At 41.7% G+C, this 16,138-nt stretch overlaps 1 protein-coding gene across 1 annotated transcript in view; it reads left to right on the top strand.

Moving 5' to 3' along the window:
* The first annotated feature begins 12,264 nt into the window (after positions 1-12,264).
* STX7 (syntaxin 7) overlaps positions 12,265-16,138 on the top strand; it is a 44,814-nt gene continuing 40,940 nt past the window's right edge. The window contains exon 1 of the mRNA XM_083348047.1: positions 12,265-12,477. The gene's annotated coding sequence lies outside the window, so the exon portion shown is untranslated. The remainder of the gene's footprint in view (positions 12,478-16,138) is intronic.

Here is a 16,138-nt window from a genome sequence, read left to right as displayed (position 1 = left end):
ACACCTTGGATTCTGAATAAAGTCACAAGAAATTGGGTGCATTTTGAAAGAACAACTAATAGCCTATTCTTCATTTAGCTTAGACGTGTTTATCTGGATGCATTGTTGACCAATTGTTCTTGAACAATCAACCATGCTGAGCATTATAAATAAGGTAGCTCTTACCTAGTTCCTTTCAATTTTGTTATCAGTTGCAATGTAAGATTGTCAAGTACCTGTTCTAAGAGAATAACCAACTTTTTCAAGCTACGAAACAAAAAAATGACACCCAAAATCTGCATTAAGGCAGCAACTTTGTTAAGTACTGAATTAATTAATACACACTTTTGAATGGCAACCAACTTTTATTAGAAATAAGAGTTCAGAAACTGGGTACTAGGTATTGTCTGTACTAGATATTGTACTGTTGTGAGAATAATCTGGCTTTTCTGATGGTGGGATTTCCAAAACCTAAAATCTCACAAGCTACTGTGTTGTAGCCAAAATATAAGTTCTCATTATTCCAAGACGGTAAATATCTTCTGAGGTTCAGCACAAGTTTTATTATATATTAAATGCGAGTGTGGACATCATCTAAGAATGGGATAGATGCCTTGACAAAGGAAGGTGCTGCCCTATGCATTTGCAGACTTGATCCTGAAATATACAAGGCAAAGATAACAACCGGATCCACACACACTGTGCTACATTATAGTTTATTTAATAACGATTTGTGCATTAAACCACAGTTGGTTTGGTGCATACAACTAACTGTCACAAACTGTTCTTTAGAAATACTATTGGCTGGGCTTCAGACAACAGGCTAAGCCGAAAGTGAACATCACAGTCTGATTTAAGGCAATGTGTGAAATCACTCTGATCTATACAACTACATTGCTACAATAGATGATTTTTGTGCGTGACCAGATATATGAGACAGTCTGGGAGAGCAGGAACCTTTTGAGAGGATAGGTTGTCTGTGTGTTGCCAGGAAAGGCATTGTTAGCTTTAGTTGTCCTCTACAGTATTGACTGTGGAAAAAAAATGTGTTACACATGAGTTAAAACCCTGAATGGAGAACACTCACTTATTATAAATGAATCATCCTTCAACTGATGTTGTGGAGCGTTTAATCAATATTTTTCTGTGTTCTAGTTAACTTTGCATTTTTGCTGTATTTATTTAGATTTATTTCATCTCTCTTTCTCCCTCCCTCTCCTTCACCCCCTGCGTCTCCCTTTATGTTTTAATTTTTTTTTAAACTTTTGTGTATATGCCTATTGTTCTCCTCCTTTATGTCTGTATATATTAAAAGCAGTTAAAGGAACTAAAAATCTGAAATCTACAAGGTTTAAAAAACCCAGAATAAATCACACGTTCTTTTAACTGCAGATGAAGATGAAGGCCGTGGGTGCTCCATCACTGGAGGTATTTAAGGAGAGACTGGACAACCACTTCTCTGGAATGGATAGGGATGAGCAGAGGGTTGGACTGGAAGACCTCCAAGGTCCCTTCCAGCTCTGCTAATCCGTTATTCTGAAAATAAACTCAGAATAGTCTCAGATAAGTCTTAACACTTTGCTAAAATCAGGCTAGGCATGGAAAAGGAGTGCTGTCTTCGATGCAGCTGGAAAATGTGAGAAGCAGTTTCTGAATGTTAATCCTACTGATAACAACAGAGACTAACAAGAGATTCATAACCAGTATAAAATAGTGCTAAAATGTTAGCCTAGGACAACAGTGGGAAACAAGGGACATCTCTTGTCATTCTGCTTCCTCTATCCAGAAACCTCAGTTGATATCATTGGGCCATTTTCTTTTCCAACATATCTCACAGACTTGTTGTAAGGTAACTTAAGCTCTTGGAGGAAAGGCAGGGTGGATATACTGTAAATCTAACAAACCAAAATCTAAAACAGACTGAATAAACAGTAAAAGTTTGTGTGCATCGCGCATCCCCCCCCACACTTGATCATTGGACAGTATTAGCTAACTATGAAAAAGACTTCATGAAACTGTGATATATGGCTCCCCCTTGTGGCTAGATGACATTTTGCATGTACTATTTATACAGCTTGCTGACATTTCATACTTGCTCTAAGCTTGTTGTCTTCTCCCAATATATTACTTGCCAATTGTCTACACCAACATTTTATTCAAGATTCCATTCTTGCATACCATTAGGCAGAACCACTACAGGGTTTTCAGGATCGGGTTCCCACTGCACACATAAAGGCCTCTTTTTCAGCCTGGGTGAATGCATTGGTTCGATTCAAGCTTTATCTGAATTAAAATAGTTCCATTGAAACCACTACACCAAATTGGCTCTCTCATTTTATTTTTGGACTGATGTTTCTATAGTATTAGCCACACAGAATTTCACTCTGAAATAAACTGAAGCCTATTTTCTGGCCTCTTCAAATCTTATTCAAATACAGACAGTCCTCCACTTACAGCAGTTCGTTTAGTGACCGTTCAAAGTTACAACGGCACTGAAAAATGTGACTTATGACCATTTTTCACAGTTACGACCTTTGCAGCATCCCATGATTGTGTGATCAAAATTCAGATGCTTGGAAGCTGGCTCACATTTATGACCGTTGCTGGGTACCAAGGTCACATGATCACCTTTCGTGACTTTCTCACTAGCAAAGTCAATGGGGAAGCCAGATTCACTTAACAACCAGCTTACTAACTTGCAGTGATTTCACTTAACTGTAGCAAGAAAGGTCATAAAATGGGGCAAAAGTCAGTTAACAAATGTTTCACTTAAAAACAGAAATTCTGGGCTCAATTGTGGCCGTAAGTTGAGGACTACCTGTATATAAAGGTAAAGGTTTCCGTGCTGGTCTGATTCTAGGGCACCGTGCTCATCTCTGTTTCTTGGCTGAGGGAGCCAGCATTATCCAAAGATAATTTCCATGGTCATGTGGCCAGCGTGGCTATACCCCAAAGCTATATCCCAGCACGGCATGTTGTTACCTTCTCACCAAAGTGGTACCTATTTTTCTACTTGCATTTGTATACTTTCAAACTGCTAGGTGGGCAGGAGCTGGGGTAAGTAACAAGAGCTCACCCCGTTAAGTAGAGAAAAAAACAAAAGTTATAGTTAAAAACCTTACATCTAAGCAAAAAGAACAACTGTCAGAAAAAATGGATTTTCAAATAGTTAGGAAAGTTAAATATTTGGGAATATACCTAGCAGCAAAATGTGCAATGATAAAAGAAGATAACTACACAAAATTACTTAATCAAATAAAATTAGATCTGGAAAAATGGAAAAACTTACAACTATCAGTGTTAGGAATAATAGCTACTGTGAAAATGAATATTTTACCAAAACTGCTTTTCTTGTTTCAAACAGTGCCTATAAAAATAGAGAAGAATTTTTTTGATGATTTGAATACACTGATTTTGAAATTTATTTGGCAAGGAAAGAAAGCTAGAATTAAACTGAAAATAGTACAAGTATCCAAAGAAAATGGAGGATTTGGATTACCAGATTGGGTTTTAACATAGCTAAAAGAATGGATAACTCTGAGACATAAAAGACTGTTATATCTAGAAGGACATGATCTGCAACTTGGATGGCATGCATTTCTATGGTATGAGAAGAATAAGATTCATAGATACATTCAAAACCACTATGTAAGAAATTCACTACTTCTTGTGTGGGAAATGATAAAAGCTAAAATCTACTCGATTATCCAGGGATGGCTTTCAACTATGGAAGTGTTTGTTCACCTGAATCTAGTGAAATATGAAAAAAATTGACATCTAAAGATATCTTGGATACTGAAGGGAAACTAAAATCTAAACAAGAGCTTGTAGACCAGGGTATTGAATTATCATGGTGGCCTCAATTGTAAATGCAATTGAGATATGATAAAGATGCGAAAATGTATGGTTTTTATAAAGAGCAGACAATGTTTGATCAGATACTGTTGACCTCTGATGAAAAACTGATTAAGAAACTATATAACTTTTTATTAAATTTAGAAATGGAGGATGAACAAGTGAAACAATCAATGATACAGTGGGCAAAATGTTGGAAGTACAATCAAAAATTTGGCACATATTACCATATGTTGTGGACTTGTGTTAAAGAAAAAAATATGGACAAAAATGCATACTTGGTTAGAGAAGATGATAGGGAAACATGTAAATTTTAAACCTGAACTCTTTTTATTAGATATAATATCAGAAAAATTTGATAAGCAAAGTGTATATTTAACATTGCATGTATTAATAGCAGCATATTGTATTTTCTCAGCACTGGAAGAATGAAGAAACACCACTAGACGAAGAGATAATCAAGAAGATGTTGGACTGTGCTGAAATGGACACTTACACCAGTGGCAGGATTCAAATATGTGAACAACCAGTTCTCTGTGTGGATGCCGCTTCTGGAAGTCCATTCTGGGCTAACCCTGGGCAACAAAAAAAATAGTTACTGGTTCTGCCAAACTGGTTAATCCCACCACTGACCTACACTGAAGATCAAAGAGAAAGAAAATACAAAATATTTTCAATTTATTTTACCAATGGTTGGGAAAAAACGGGTAGAGACTAAAAACGTAACTTGTATCATTAAGCAAACAAATTAACCCAGACAACACAATGTTTATTAAGAAACATTAATAATAGAAAATTAATAAAAAATATTGGACAAGAAGCAACAGATGGAAACTAACCAAAGAGAGAAGCAACCCAGAACTAAGGAGAAACTTCCTGACAGTTAGAACAATTAATCAGTGGAACAACCTGCCTTAGAAGCTGTGAATGCTCCAACACTGGAAGTTTTTCAGAAGAGACTGGATAGCCATTTGTCTGAAATGGAATAGGGTTTCCTGCCTTAGCAGGGTGTTGGACTAGATGACCTCCAAGGTCCCTTCCAACTTTATTATCATCATCATCATCATTTTAGCCATTGTCTATCCACTGAAGGATGAAGGATAACATGCACTGCCTTGATGCATTCACACAATTTCACAGTAACCATGAGATAAAATAAAACAAAGTTCAGGAATATTCTTTTATCCTATTGTTTCGCAAATCTATGGACACTAAAAAGTATATGATTGTTTGAAGAGAAATGCATCTGTACCAGGCTCTAAGTGTTTTAATTAAATAAAAGAATTTGAGTAGTTCTCCAACTATTGTGTTTCCCCGAAAGTAAGACTCAGTCTTATATTAGTTTTGCCTCCAAAAGAGGCATTAGGTCTTATTTTGGGACGATGTCTTATATTTTTTGTGACATCTGCCTCGCCTCGCGGTGGTGGCATCAACAGACCCATCCAGCAGGTGCCCACGGGGCTGCTGGCCCACTTCTGCTGTGGGCACTCACGGCAGGAGGCTGCGCAACACATTGTGCCGCTGCCACCACAATGAGGCGAGGAAGGTGGGGAGGGGGTGGAGCTGCCCCGCACCCGCTTACTTCAGGGCCCCACCAGCCAGGCCATTCCTTGCTTGGTGACCTTCCCTTTCACTCCCCTCCTAAGCCAGACTGCCATGCTTCGGAGGATGGGCGGAGTAGGCCGTCCCATTAAAGTGAATGGGACTGTCGGGGAGTCAACAGCAGGCAGAGGAATCTCTGTGGGACAGAGATGACAGTTGCTCTTTGAAAATTATGATTTAAATCGAGTTGATTTATTTAAATCAAGCCTTTTTACTAGTGATTGAAATCGTGATTTAAGTCGACTTGATTTAAATCAAATCCACCCTGCATTCTATGCAATGCCAAAAGGTAAACTGGCAAAGTACGAAACACTCCTTCTAAAATGCCATTCTCGTCTTCTTTGTTGCAACAAGGAGATCAACGCTGGTGTTTTTCTCTTGGTTATTTTTTCCAGCCACAAAGTCTTCTACTTTATTTTGCATTTCTTCTTTCATTTTCATATATGTCTTTTCAATAAAGAGTTAAGAAGAGATTTTATTTTTTATTTTTTATTTTAAAAAGAAGAGGTTAGACAGCCATTTGTCCAGAGTGGTACAGAGTCTCCTGGTTGAGCAGAGGGCTGGACTAGAAGACCTCCAAGGTCCCTTCCAACTCTGTTATCCCATTGTTCTTATAATTGTAAGATTATTCTTACCGTAATCTCTCCACATTTATTTTGTATATGGATTTCAATCCATAATAGGGTAAGTTAGTAATGTGTTAAATAAATTAGGAATAAGATTAGAAAGCCCCAGTAGCCTGGTAATCCTCAACTTACAACAGTTCGTTTAGTGACCGTTCAAAGTTACAATGGCTCTGGAAAAAGTGACTTATGACCATTTTTCACATTTACGACCGTTGCAGCATCCCCACAGTCATGCGATCAAAATTCAGAAATTAGCAACTGACTCATATTTATGACAGTTGCAGTGTCCCGGGGTCATGCGATCCTCTTTTGCAACCTTCTGACAAGCAAAGTCAATGGTGAAACCTGATTTACTTAACAAGCGTATTACTAAATTAACAAGTGCAGTGCAAGAAAGGTCGTAAAATAGGACAAAAGTCACTTAACAATTGTCTCCCTTAGCAACAGAAATCTTGGGCTCAATTATAGTCGTAAATCAAAGATCACCAGTATAACATTTCTAAATGCTTTAGGAAACAAATCCAAACACGATGACTGAAATCAGCTTATTGATATTGTCAGTCTGCCATCTGGTGGCCAACGTGATAATTGTAACACAGTCTATGAAGCCATCATGAAAATTCAAGAACCAACGTGCTTAACAGGGTTTAAATACCAGTTTGTATCACTGTAAGAATGAAGTACAGGCAGGATTTCAAAGAGGCAGAGGAACTAGAGATCAAATTGCCAACATACACTGGGTCATGGAGAAAGCTAGAGAGTTCCAGAAAAACATCTACTTCTGCTTCATTGACTATGCTAAAGCCTTTGATTGTGTGGATCATAACAAACTGTGGCAAGTTCTTAAAGAGATAGGCGTACCAGGCCATCTTATTTGTCTCTTGAGAAACCTATATGTGGGCCAAGAAGCAACAGTGAGAACTGGACACGGAACCACTGATTGGTTCAAAATTGGGAAAGGAGTCTGGCCGCCCTGCCTATTTAACTTGTATGCAGAGCACATCATGAGAAAGGCAGGGCTAGATGAATCAAAAGTTGGAATTAAGATTGCTGGAAGAAATATTAACAACCTAAGATATGCAGATCATACCACTCTAACAGCAGAAAGTGAAGAACTAAAGAGCCTCTTGCTGCGGTTGGAGAAGGAGAGTGCAAAGGTTGGGTTGAAACTTAACATTAAGTAAACCAAGATCACGGCATTCGGCCCTCTCAATTCCTGGCAAATAGATGGGGAAGAAATGGAGGTAGTGACAGATTTTATTTTCCTGGGCTCCAAGATCACTGCAGATGGGGACTGTAGCCAAGAAATTAAAAGACGCTTGCTCCTCGGGAAGAAAGCCATGGCAAATCTAGACAGCACACTAAAAAGCAGAGACATCACCATGTGAACAATAGTGTGTATAGTCAAGGCTATGGTCTTCCCAGCTGCAATGTATGGCAGTGAAAGTTGGACCATAAAAAAGGCTGAGCGCCAAAGAATTGAGGCCTTTGAACTATGGTGCTGGAGAAGGCTCCTGCGAGTCCCTTGGACTGCAAGGCAATCAAACCGGTCAGTCCTAGAGGAGATCAACCCTGACTGCTCTTTAGAAGCCCAGATCCTGAAGCTAAAACTCAAATACTTTGGCCACCTAATGAGAAGGAAGGACTCACTGGAGAAGAGCCTAATGCTGGGAAAGATTGAGGGCAATAGAAGAAGGGGACGACAGAGAAAGAGGTGGCTGGATGGAATCACTGAAGCAGTAGGTGTGAGCTTAAATGGACTCCAGAAGATGGTAGAGGACAGGAAGGCCTGGAGGAACATTGTCCATAGGGTCGCGATGGGTTGGACACGACTTCACAGCTAACAACAACAATCACTGCATTTACCCTACTTTACTTAAAAATATTTGCCCGCCAGTATTTTAGTTGTAAGAATTTGGATTTAATAAAATTTAATATTTTAAAATTTATAAATAATTATAAATAATATAAAATTTAACAATATAAAAACAAAACAAAAACTATTAAAATAGCTTTCCCAGAGTAACCTTCAGCTATTTTAGAGTACAAATTCCATCATATTTAGTCTTCAATGCTTTTTAACCTAAGAATGCAAAAAACGCTAACTTATTTTTGAGAGGGTCATGAGTCTCCCAGGCTCAGAGGGCCCCATATGAAGTATATTATTTAGAAATTTTGCAGTCAGGATTCAGGAATAGAATAAATAGAATAATAACTTTATTGTCACTTTTAATGTACACTAATCGGCACACATTAAAATGAAATTTTATTGCATGCAGCTCTCAAAGGGTCACCACCTCTGATATACACTATATAAATAGGACAAAAATAAATAAATACAGAATTATGCATATGCCCACATACATTATATGACACAGAGAAACAACACAGTGTAGTTCAGGTTATGTATACATGTGCATGGCAAGAGATAAGAATCTTGCAAGTTTATCAGATGGATGGCATAGGGAACAAAGCTATTACAGAATTGGGTAGTCCTGCTATAAATACTTCGAAACCTCCTCCCAGAGGGGAGCAACAGAAACAGATGGTGAAGTGGGTGTGTGGGGTCTCTAACAATGCTTTGAGGTCTAAGCACAGAGCACTTATAAGCAGCATCCTGAACACCAGGGAGCGAGCTTCCTATGATCTTCTTGGCTGTCTTACCGTTCTCTGTATGGACTTTCTATCTGAGGCACTGCTGCCATCAAACCAGACAGTGATGCAGTTTGTTAAATTGCTTTCTATCGTGCCTCTGTAAAAACTGGCCAGGACAGAAGGAGAGAGATGACCTTTGGAGGGCTCTGGATGGGAGTGATGCGTCCCTTCTGGATTCTCTGCAGCTTTCAATACCATCAAACATGCTATCTTGCTGCATCAGCTCTGGGGGTTGGGAGTGGGAGGCACTGGATGGGGAGAAATCAGCTGCAAGTCAACCATTGCAAGATGGAGTCGTTGTGGGTCTTGCCCTCCTTCCCCAAGTCAGGACTGGTGATATCTCTGACTCTGTTTGGGGTAACACTAACACTCCCCTGGACAAAACTGTATAATTTTGGGGTCTTCCTGCATTCATGGCTCCTGCCAAAAGAGCAGTTAGCAGCTGTAGCCAAGTGGGGGAGCTTTGCACAAATTCATCTTAAAAGTGTTAATCGCATTTATGCCTGGATCACTTTGCTCATGGTTGTTCATGCCTTAGTCACTTTCCGACTGGACTACTGCAATGTGCTCTACATAGGGCTACTCTTGAAGACCACCCATAAACTGCAACTGATCCATAAAGCAGTAGCATGTGAAGTTCAGGGTGCCCCCCAGCTTGCCAGAGCTATACTGTTGTTGCATGAGCTAAATTGGCTCCCAGTTGCTTTCTGAGTAGATTTATGAGGCTGGCTATTGTCTTTAAAGGGACACGGTGGCTCAGTGGGTTAGGATGCTGAGCTTGTCGATCAGAAGGTCAGCAGTTTGGCGGGTCGAATCCCGAGTGCCGCGTAACAGAGTGAGCGCCTGTTACTCGTCCCAGCTTCTGCCAACCTAGCAGTTCGAAAGCACATAAAAATGCAAGTAGAAAAATAGGGACCACTACGGTGGGAAGGTAACAGCGTTCCGTGCGCCTTTGGCGTCTAGTCATGCCGGCCAAATGACCACGGAGACGTCCTCGGACAAGCCCTGGCTCTTCGGCTTTGAAACGGAGATGAGATGGAAATGACTAGCAAGCATCTGCGGGGGAACCTTTACCTTTACCTTATCGTCTTTAAAGCCCTACATAGTGCAGAGGCAGGATATTTACAGGTCCGCCTTTCTCCAAGGGTATCTGCCCATCCTATTAGGCCAGATAAGGTGGGCATGATCAAGGTCCCTTTGGAACAGCCTCTCACCTGTGATCTGAAGGCCCCCCCCCACCTGGCCTGACGTCAGACACCCGGTGTTTAACCTTCCCAAAGGTTGCGGAGATGTGGCACATCCCCCAAACATTGGGCAAGGATTGCGGTTGAGTCTGAAAGTTAATGCAGGTAGCTCTTGACTAACGAACACAAGTTGAGCCCAAAATTGTTGTTGCTAAGTGAAACATTTGTTAAGTGAATTTTGCCCTAGTTTATGACCTTTCTTGCCAAGTCGTTAAGCGGATCACTGCAATTGTTAAGTTAGTAGCATGGTTGTTAAGTGAACCTGGCTTGCTCATTGACTTTGCTTGTCAGAAAGTCATAAAACCTGCCACCGTCATAAATATGAATCAGTTGCCAAGCATCTGAGTTTTGATCACGTGACTATGGGGATGCTACTACAGTTGTAAGTGTGAAAAATAATCATAAGTCACTTTTTTTAGTTCCATTGTAACTTTGAACGGTCACTAAATGAAATGCTGTAAGTCACGGACTACCTGTGGTTTGGGTGGTCTGGCCTTTGATAGGAAAGGTTTTCTTTTAATCCTATTTTTACTGGTTGTTGTGAGCTGCCTAAGATCACTGTATGAGATATAAGGACTTGTAAGTTGTTTAAATACAAAGTATTCAAACAGTTGTTTAAATGAATTAAATTAAAATCAACAGTAGCTAACAGAGCACCTACAGCAGGGGTGTCAAACTGCTGGCCACGCCCAGCCCAGCCCAGGCAATGCCAAAAAAGTCACGCTATGTCGTGCCATGTCACATGAGGTGGCGAGTTTGACACCCGTGACCTACAGCAACAAGGCAGTAATCTTCTGAAAAGATTTGTATAAGAGAAAATATGGAAATAACTTTTGAAGAGACTTAAGGATGATTAAAGTTGTAATGGGACACATCTGATTGTGTGGTTGCCCTCCCAGTGGGCTGCAAACAAGTGGAGGATGCTGTCATGTAGTTGACTTACAACAGTTTAGAGTTACTGTTCAGTGACCACGACATTGAAAGTGACCTATGACTGTTTTTCACACTTATGACCATTGCAACATCCCCACAAAATTCAGATACTTGGCAACCGACTCATATCTGTGATGGTTGCAGTGTACAGGGGTCATAAGATCACCTTTTGTGACCTTCTGACCAGCAAAATTACTAACTTAACACAGTGATTCACTTAACAACTGTGGCGGAAAAGGTCATAAAATGGGGTACAACTCACTGAACTGTCTCCCCTAGCAACATAAATTTTGGGCTCAATTGCGGTCGTAAGTTAAGGACTCACCTGTATTCCTGTTTCAGGGACCTACATTCACTGTAGGACACGAGAAAAGGAAGACAGCCCAATGGGGCCCACTAAACCTGTTCCAATGCATACAGCACAAGATTCGGTGGCTCGACACACACCACACAGCACAGTAAACAATGTTTTATTGAATATGTTTTAAGTTTAACAATGCCATACTGTTCTGGCATTTAGAGATGCACGGCGTTTTGTACAGCAGCAGGAAAAAAAACATCCTGTTCTTTGACAACGTAGAATTAGGTAAAGGTTCCCCCGCACATGCGTGCTAGTCGTTTCCGACTCTAGGGGCCGGTGCTCATCTCCGTTTCAAAGCCAAAGAGCCAGCGCTTGTCCGAGGACGTCTCCGTGGTCATGTGGCAGGCATGACTAGACGCCAAAGGCGCACAGAACGCTGTTACCTTCCCACCGGAGTGGTCCCTATTTTTCTACTTGCATTTTTACATGCTTTCGAACTGCTAGGTTGTCAGAAGCTGGGACGAGTAACAGGCGCTCACTCTGCTACGTGGCACTCGGGATTCGATCCGCCAAACTGCTGACCTTCTGATCGACAAGCTCAGTATCCTAACCCACTGAGCCACCACGTCCCTTAACGTAGAATTACTCACAAGCAAAAGAAAAAAGAAGGAAGGGAAGGCCCAGAAGTCACACACTGTACTATTTGTATTACCTTTCGCTAGTGTCATGTTTCGTCGTTTACTTTTTTTTTTTAAAGGATCCGGCAGCTCAAAGACACTTGGCGGCAACTTGAATTCCGCGGAGACACTTTTAGTTGCCTCCACCGCCTTTTTCCACACGTAACCCTAGTCGTTCGTCGTTGTTGTAACAACCGATTAGGACAGAGTCCCAGACAGCCAAGGGGGAAACCGGTGTGCGCGCAAGCCATTTGTACGGGGGCGGACTTGTAAACCACACGGGTTTGGTTTTTTTTTCCCGGCTCAGGTGCAGCCGACCGAAAACGTCAGCTGTGAAGCGTCTTTTGGAGGGGAAGTGAGAAAAAGAAAAGAAAAAGGCGGGGCCTTGCATGGCTTCCATCTCCTCCTTTTCCGGGAATGCTGCTGCTGCTGCTGCTGCTGCAGTAACTGGGCTGGGTTGAGGGGAGTGGCCGTCACCGCCGGATCAGCTGAGCGCTCGGACGATCCAAGTCCGGAAGGCGGACAGCTGGCTTTCATCTTCATCTTCATCTCTCTCTCTCCCCCCCGCCGCCCCCTTCCCAGGGACACAAGCTGCGGGCTTTGGGGTAAGAGGCGACTAGTGCAGCCGGATTGAGAGGAGGAGGAGGAGGAGGGTGGGGTATCCTGCTTCTGCTGCCCCCTCCCCACGTTCCCTCGCGGGCTGTGTGCGTGGCGTAGCATAGCATAGGTGGCCACCGCCCCGGTGCAGAACTACTGCAATCCCGGGGGAAGGGTGGTGGTGGTGGGTGGGGGAGGCAAGACAGGCGAAGACTGCGCTGGGCCCAGTTTTCTAGCTCAGCGTTTCCCAACCTTCGGAACTTGAAGATGCGTGGACTTCAACTCCCAGAATTCCCCAGCCAGCATAGCTGGCTGGGGAATTCTGGGAGTTGAAGTCCACGCATCTTCAAGTTCCTAAGGTTGGGAAACACTGTTCTAGCTGAACACCGAGGCTGCTTGCGCTGGCCGGTAGTTCCGCATTTGCCCTTACATTGGAGGGTGTGTGTGTGTCGAGGTTAGTCTGAGCCCGCAGTCCTCCTTCCTCAAGTAGCCCCCGCGCTTTGCCGATCCTGCTCCCCCTCCCTCCCCCCTGGCGGTGCTCCTTGGATACGTTTGGCTCCTGCGCTTTCCTCTCGGGGTTTATCCTCCCGGCGGGCGAAGACTCTGCCCGGCCCTCCTCCGTTTTTCCTGCCCTTGATTTCCTCCCGATGCTGTGGAATTCCGCCTCCTCTTCCTGCTTGAACGGGAGAGCCAGCTCTGTCCCCCGACGGCTCTGCGCTGCCGAGACGTGGGTTTTTGTTGTTGTTGTTGTTTTGCAGCATCCCTGGGGGGGCGAGGAGCGAAGGGAATTGATTGCGAGGTGCGGGTGCCTGAGAAGTGCGGAAGCCCGTGTGGTTGACCGCCAGGCCAGGGCACCTTGATTTGTGCTTAGATTGTAAGCCTCCCTGAGTCTTCGGAGAAGGGCGGGATATAAATGGGATTAAAAAAAAATAAATAAGCCCCTTCCTTTCTGGCTTTTCTCAGCGCCTCGTTTCTCTGGGTGGAGCAGTCATGTGATGGTGATAATGTAGGAAAAAATGTGGTTCTTTATGGGTTAAAAGCCTTCGGAGGAAGGGAAAGCAGTATTGAGCGTGTGCGAAAACATACATCCGTGTATGGGTATTACGCGGGAGTCTTGAGTTCTTGTAGTAAGTTGCCACTGCTGTTAAAGTCTCTGCTGCTGCTGCTGAAGCAAACTTATAGACGTTTGCTGTGGAATACATTGTTGGTATAGAAAGGTCAAAGAAATGGAGAAAAATCTTGCTAAATGTATGTGATCCCCCAGGAGTGGGAAACACTCATGATGGCACATGGTCAATGGCACATGATCAATCAGCCGTGAAAAGGCCAGCACTCCTCAGTTTTAAGTGAATCGGACTCCTCTTAGTTAAATACAGCTACCCTGTCATATGTAGGTAGGGCTTTTGGTTTGTTTAACCCTGGTTAATTGCAGTTGCCTGGGTTCACAAACCATGCCATCATGTGGCGTGTTAAATGAACCTTGTTTGGAAAAGTGGTGTGACTTGGAAGGACAAAGAACTATGCAATTGGAGGATGTTGAAAGAAATGAGATAGGTATCTTTGACCCTCCCTGCCATTATTTTCCACACTGATAAGAATTAGTTACTAAGTCAGGTAACAGATGCAGATTGCCTTAAAGAGACAAGACTACTAGCAGGAAACAGAACAATTCTGTTTTGCATTGTTTATATATATAGGTATCTCATCTGAATGTAGAGTACTCACTGGTATTCTTCTGTTGTAACTTTCATCTTTGCAAGAATACTGTTAATCAGACTGTTTGGTTCTTCCTTGGAATTAACTGTTTCCAGTCTGGACTGCAAAGAATGAAGTTTGATCTCCTCCTCCTGCCTCTTCTGTCTCTACCCAAAACAGGGTGATTTTGAAAGTCTGCATGACTCTCTCTTGAGTGTTAATGTGCACATCTGTCAATGGGTAGAAGGTTAGAAAGTGCTGAAAGAGGCTGCTGGGTGAAAGAGTTCTTGGAGGGGGGGGGGAAACTCTAGTTCACTTATTAATTCACAGATTTAAAATTAATAATTGGACATAGTTGACATATTGGAACACCAATGCATTTGAACCCAACTGTATTTATGATATGCAAGCCCAGCCCCTATTATAAATTTCTAATTAAGCATGTGACCCATGATTAACTTAACCCTTGTGTTTGGGGGAAAAATGCTGTGGTGGTGGAAGCCTTATTGTTTTTAAGAGGAGATTAAACCAAATCATGGTAGAAGGTGGTCAATAGCTCCTAAACTAGCTCGACAAACTTAATAAGCCTTTGTTTTTAATGTATTGTGTTGTTTGTTATGTTTTAACAATAAGGCAGGGTGTGTAAGCATATGTGTAAATATGCCTATATATGTTTGGGTGTGTGTCTATGTATACATATATATGTGTGTGTTACATAGTATATATATATATCTACGTATTATACTGTATATAGTATAATATATATAAATAGTAGTAATGAATGCATCTTCTAGGATCAGAAGCAGTAAGTTTCTCAGTGCTAATTTCTGGAAGGGCTGAACAGCATCCTCCCTGTGTGGGAACTGAATGCTGGATTGACCAGAAGAGTTGCTCATAGCTTCCTTAGTAGAAAAACAGGTTAGAAAAGATGCAGGTAATCATCCTCCATATGATTTTACCCTCTTTTAATTTGTAGTCTTTTGAGGGCTTTTTGTTTAATTTTTTTAAAATCTGAGTGGAAGAGAAATTTCAGTTCACTTTTGCTGAGATGCTTTTTGAAATTGAAGGAATGTTTCAAAATATTTAGGTAAATACTTAAGTATTGGCAAGATCAAGGCTTAGTTTGGCAACTCAACTAGTTATTTGAATAAACCCCTCTGTTGAAAATGTGTATATTGCTGTTTACACATTTTCTCATCAGCAGTATAACTAATATTAATATTTTTTTTAAAAAAAATAGATAGCAATTCTTGATTTGAGTACCATTGAATAATAGGACACCAAGGAAGGTGTGTGAATTTCTGCTGATTGTGCAATCAGTCTTGCAGTTTGCAACAATGGCTGTTTTCATTAAATGATATTAAATTATAATGTGGTTATAATTTGAATTTAGCTTGGTGTGAATCCGCCCATATGGATTTATAATGCACGATTTATAGAGTCATGTGTTATGGGCAAACCAGCCAACTGGAATTTATTTAGCAAAGTGCAAATAAATGAACAATGGCATTACACTATGGCCGTGGTGGCAAACCTATGGCACGCATGCCACAGGCGGCATGCAGAGCCCTCTTCTGTGGGCACGCACACCGTTGATCCAGTCCTAGGTCTTCAGCTGGGTTTTATAAAACCTTTTCATTTTAGGCCTCTGCTGCCATGTGCAAAAAAAAGGTTCAATCAATCAATCAATTTAAACTTGGGGGGGAATCTTGCAAAGTTGAAATTGATTGAACTTTTTAGTCCCATCCAATCTGCTGTTACCACCACAACCACACCCACCCAATGGGCCACGCCCACCCAATGGGCCACCTCCTGCACTATGGTATGTATAATGTCAGCCACGGAGTAGTATCTACATTTGACTTAAGTTGAGACCCATGAATGTAGTAGATATCCTCCTCTTGGAGGAGGACCTCTGAAGAGGGTTGATGATATCACCCAGAGTATCATGGAAAATGTAAGTGTTTACAGGGA

Source organism: Vipera ursinii, assembly GCF_947247035.1.
Source record: "Vipera ursinii genome assembly, chromosome: 1".
In the NCBI taxonomy this organism is placed as follows: domain Eukaryota; kingdom Metazoa; phylum Chordata; class Lepidosauria; order Squamata; family Viperidae; genus Vipera; species Vipera ursinii.
This window is presented reverse-complemented; position numbering and strand designations above follow the sequence as displayed.